The sequence below is a fragment of the Lepidothrix coronata genome, unplaced genomic scaffold (genome assembly GCF_001604755.1).
Source record: "Lepidothrix coronata isolate B3197 unplaced genomic scaffold, Lepidothrix_coronata-1.0 Scaffold53, whole genome shotgun sequence".
Classification (NCBI taxonomy): domain Eukaryota; kingdom Metazoa; phylum Chordata; class Aves; order Passeriformes; family Pipridae; genus Lepidothrix; species Lepidothrix coronata.
Window position 1 is genome coordinate 400,406 of NW_016690233.1, and position 5,042 is coordinate 405,447.

At 45.8% G+C, this 5,042-nt stretch overlaps 1 protein-coding gene across 3 annotated transcripts in view; it reads right to left on the reverse strand.

Annotated features, from left to right (window-relative positions):
• The window catches only part of ELMOD1 (ELMO domain containing 1), a 46,766-nt gene extending 45,429 nt beyond the window's left edge, over nt 1-1,337 (reverse strand). Inside the window, exon 1 of one of the 3 annotated variants that reach the window (XM_017816076.1) lies at nt 1,192-1,337. The gene's annotated coding sequence lies outside the window, so the exon portion shown is untranslated. Of the gene's footprint in view, nt 1-545; nt 640-774; nt 900-1,191 lie in introns of those variants that run through there. The other 2 variants (XM_017816075.1, XM_017816077.1) reach the window with 2 other exon arrangements.
• Between the last annotated feature and the right edge of the window lie 3,705 nt (nt 1,338-5,042).

A 5,042-nucleotide genomic window follows, 5' to 3' on the forward strand; every position in this document is an offset into this window, starting at 1 on the left:
CCCCCCCCCCCCCCCCCCCCCCCCCCCCCCCGCCACGCCGCCCCCATTCTGACATAGACTTTCGCTACTCTCTTTTACCATTTTAAAAGAAATTATAAGAAAACCAGAAACGGCAAGGACAAAGGGAAACATCAAAGACTACAGACATCAATCCTGGACTAAACTCGGGAGCAAGCGTAACTTCAACACACAATGACCAAGCGGGGGATGAAGGGGAGGCAGTGAAGAAGAGAATGCCACGAAAAAAAAGAAGTCATCATTATCGTGTGCACATGTTGGTGTCACTGAGGTGCACAGACTCCAGGGCAGGTGCGGCGGGGCAAGCCACGCCGGCGGGACCGCGCAGGATGGGCTGCGGGGCAGGGCAGGCTGGCTGCGGGGCAAGGCAGGGCAGGGCGCGGAGCCCACTGCGGAGCCGCAGAGCCGCGCGCCTGTCGGCCGCCCAGCGCCGCCCTCCTCCTGCCCAATTACAAAGGATGGGGCAGTAAAAAAAAAAAAAAAAAAAAAAATTAAATTAAAAAAAATTAAAAATCAGCTAAAAATACCCTAAATGCGCAAACCACTCAGCGGTTCCAAATTTCCTTACGCCCCAAGGTCTTCCCAGGAAGCGTCCGGCATTCAAAGGGCCAAAACTTCGCTCCCACTGCCGGGCGGGGAAGGGAAGATGAGGAGGGGGAAGCGGCGCAGGGTGCTGCGATGCGATGCCCGGAGCCGCCTCCCGTCGCTAAGCGACCCGCGGGGCCGCCGCCGGGCCCACTGCCGCCGCGCACTCACCGCTCCGCGCCGCTACATCCCCGCGGTGCAGCGCAGCCACCCTCTCGAGCCGTCCCGAGCCGTCCTGCCTCGCCGGGAGGGACACGGAGCTGCCGCCGCCGCGATCTGGGTCACCCGGCGCGACGCCCGGCGAAGGTGAGGAGGAGGAGGCGGCGGCGGAGGAAGGCGGGTGGCGGTGCCGCCTACCGGCGAGCGCGGGGGGAGGCTGCGGCGGGGCCCGAGCCCGCCCCGCAGGGAGGGGAAGGGGCCGGGGGCCGATAGCAGGCGGTGCGCGGGGAGCGTCCGCGGGCGCGTTGGGTCCCTGCGCGCCGCCTGCCATCGTGGTACCTGGCCCCCGGCGCAGGATGCACCTCTCGTCTCTGGACTTCGAGACCTTCCCCCCTCGCCCTCTCCACGCTTGCCGAGGAAAGGCGATACCTGTCTGCGATTCAGGGGAATCCAGCACAGTAGTACAGTTAAGGTCCTATAAGAAAGCGGGGAACGTCTCCAAGGAGTTAAGGTCCCGGCTAGCTAGGGTATTATCCAGCGAGTCAGCATTCTGCCTCCATATGCCATCCCACCGATCTGTCAAGGAGATCAGCGTCCTTTCTTCCCCAGTAGTATATCCTGAAGGCTTTTGATCTTCAAAGTTTAAAGTCTGCTAACCAGGATCACAGGCATGTCAGTATATTTATATGGCTCTCCCTCCCAAGAGAATAATGACTGTTGTCTGGAGCATCCACAGAATCATTTAAAGTTGTCTAGTACTTTAACTACTGCCAGTAGGCAAATAGTCTCTGTTTTGTTCATCCTTACTGCTGCATGCATCTGTCCAGATGTTCCTTTGAAGATGTAAGCAGGCTGTCAGGCCACATTGGCATCCCAACATTGTCCAATAGTCTCGGGTTTTCAGAAGTCCTTTGAAAATGCTAATTAACCTACTTCTCAAAGTATTTTCTATGCCTAACTTGAAAATAGTCTTTCTGCATGCCTGTTACAGGAACATGGTTTAATTTCTTCTGAATCTCCTTTTTCAGTCATTTTGATCCCATAATCAACTGTCACATTCAAGAAGTATGGTGAAAACCTTAGTGTCATTGAGTTATACATTTAATGACTAGGAAATGCTCTTCATGTCTTAAGACAAAGCAGAATGGTAGTGAATTCTCCTTCTAGCTAGAGCTATGTAGTCCCTCTTCCACTTGTCATGAGCATGCCTGATGCACCTGGCTGGCAGATGCTGTGATCTGCAGAGCTGATCAAATGGCAGGAACAGAGGAGGTCCCAGCAGCCTCCACTACAGCTGTGTGGTCATGAGCAAACAAGGTCTGATGCTCAAAGGAACAACTCAAATAGTTGGTATTAGACTTTAGCTTTACTGCCTGAGCTCTTATTTGTGTTGTGTTTTGCATGTTGAAGTAATCTTACAAGTTTAATTCCATGCATCAATGCAACTAGAAAAGTAGTTCTTTCTCCTGTTGCCTGCATTGCAGCAGTTTTTCTAATTACTATATCAATTGATTTCCACCCCCAACACATTCTTGCTCTCAGGTCCTGTGCCTGTCAGAAACTTCTCTAGCACTAGGCCAGAGGAGCCACTATAGGCTAGGAGTCCCTAGCTCCCTGAAGAGAGCAAATCCAGTGTTGGGGAACTTTTCAGGGGCTTCAGGAGCACAGTTTAGCTACACTTCACAAAATAAGTTTAGGAACAGAGATTTGTAAGACATTTGATTCATAATTATGCAAGATGAATCACGAGCATGAAAAGCCAGATCCTTGCTACAGAAGTAGCCTTACTTTCTCAGACAACATGCTCTTGTTCACAAATACCAAGGAATTCAAAATGTAAGCTGGAAAGACTTATTGACTTATTTCCTTACTGTTATGGCAAATTTAGGGGATCTGAACAAGAGGTTTGGAGTTTCCAGATGGCATTCTGCCCATTCTCTGGAATCACATAGTGGCAGGTGGCTATACTGTAGCCATGAAGTGCCATTTCAGACTTGACAGGATTTTTTAAAAACATTTGTTACCAAATTTCAGTTTGATGTACCCATTCACTCAGTATCTGGGGATGGAAGCTACCCAGGTTATTATAACTCCTATGTTCAGCATCATCGTTCTCATGGAAAGTTGAGGCAAACCAGCATTTTATAAAATATCCCCAGGTCTTTTGATTATAAGCAGTTACAGAACATTTTACTATACTTTACTTTCCTTCCAACAGCGTAATTATTTTTAATTTATGGCAAATGAGAGAAACTGTTCATGACAGCAGAAATACAGCTTGTACTTGGAAGTGGCAGTGAAAACCACATTAGAAAAAATAGATGTAGGACCCCACTAGTTGAGCAATGTCACACTTTTCCAGCAATAGCTCATACAGCCTGCTGTGCTTAATAAAAACCAGCAAGGTCACCTGCATGATTAATTTAGCATTAGAAAGAAGGTGACATAAGCAGCAAAAACTCCAGATAGCAACATTCCTTGCTCAGATATTGGTAAAAATCAAAAACTCAAGTCCCTCATTATTTTGGATAGAAGCTCTTGCTGTTACACAATTTACTGCTAAAGATGAAATTAATAACAAGGACATGTGCTATGCCCTTGTGAAGAACCTAACATATTTTGACACCACCCAGCACTTTTCTCAATGTGTCCCCCAAGCATTATTAAATGCACCATAAGGAGTTATGTTTTAGGTAATGTTTTTATTGTGTTATTTTGTTTTCTTTTTAACAAGTAATTTTTCATTTTGTGACAATACGGTGGTGACAAAAATATTTTAGCTACACTTGTATTCTTTTCCTTAAAACAGACAAGAAAAAAATATATTTTATCTAACAATCCGAGTACTCCTGAAATAATCTAAAAAGTTGTAGTGCAAAAAGATAAGGAAGGAATAAGAACAATCTCCTTATTTACATAAGGATCTTTCTTACCTCAGTTTTCAAAATCTATAGTCCAGATTATCAATCTCTCTAGTTTTTACTCAGCATGAGACAGGATACTGTCACCATAAATGAAAAATTTCTAAGGCTGTTTTCAGTCTTCCTCACCTGCCTCTTTTGAGGGGACTCTAGTCAACTGGGGGTTATCAGGGATCATACCCTTGGCTTTAATCTGACAGGAGTTTTCCAGAGACCTGTGGATCACCAGAAAGTTTTTATTTTTTATTTCTTAGTGTTTGATCTTCAGGCTCAATCAACCCAAGTGTGATTTAAGAGACCATAGTATATTAGGCAACTGGTGACAGTGCTGTGCATTTAGAAGAAAATAGCTGTAATGGAGGCATACTGCTAAGTATAATGAGACTCGTGATATCAAAGGAACAAGAGTGGATTAAGTACTGCAAGACCAGCTGCTCTTTTTCTTTATTACTTTGACTGAGATGATCAAATATTTTTGCTTGTGGAGAAAAGCTTTGCATTAAAAAGGTTATACCTTTCTCCTAGTATTCCTGCCTATTGGAGCACATGGAGTAAGGTTTCAGTTTAAACAGCTATTTGCTCTCCATAGGAAAAGGCATCTCAACTCTTGTAATTTGGAAACTCAAGTTTTTGTGAAACTGTATGGGATCTTGGTGTTAGACCTCTATAAGAAATGATCAAACACTGGTATGTGGTGAAATGGAGCCTTTTCAAAGCCAGTAACAAATAAGTGACAAAAGAATGCTGTCATCTGTAAGTCTGATCTACAGCTTTTGCTCACAGCAGAATCAAGCTCAGATTACCTTAGGCGTAGGACATCACCAAGCAAAATTCCAGACGTCTTCTGGAAGGTGTTATATGGTCCAAGTTAGTGGGATGTTCAGGTAAAGGTGCAGATGGGAGAACACTTGTCTGAGCAAAGTTTGTCACCATTCTGCTCTCATGGATCATGCCCCATATGAGGATTAGGCTGAGAGAGTTGGGGTTGTTTAGCCTAGAGAAGAGAAGGCTCTGGGGAGACCTTAAAGCATCCTCTCAGTACTTAAAAGGGCTCTACAGGAAAGATGGGGAGGACCTCTTTATCAGGGAGTGTAGTGATAGGATGAGGGGTAATGGTATTAAACTGAAAGAGGATAGATTTAGATTAAATATTAGGAAGAAATTCTTTATTGTGAGAGTGGTGAAGAACTGCAACAGGTTGTCCCGAGAAGATATGGCTGCCCCATCCCTGGAAGTGTGGAAGGCCGGGTTGGATGGGTCTCTGAGCAGCCTGGTCTAGTGGAAGGGAGCTACATGATCTTTGTGGTTGAACTAGATGATCTTTTAAGGTCTCTTCTAACTGAAACCATCCAGTGTTTC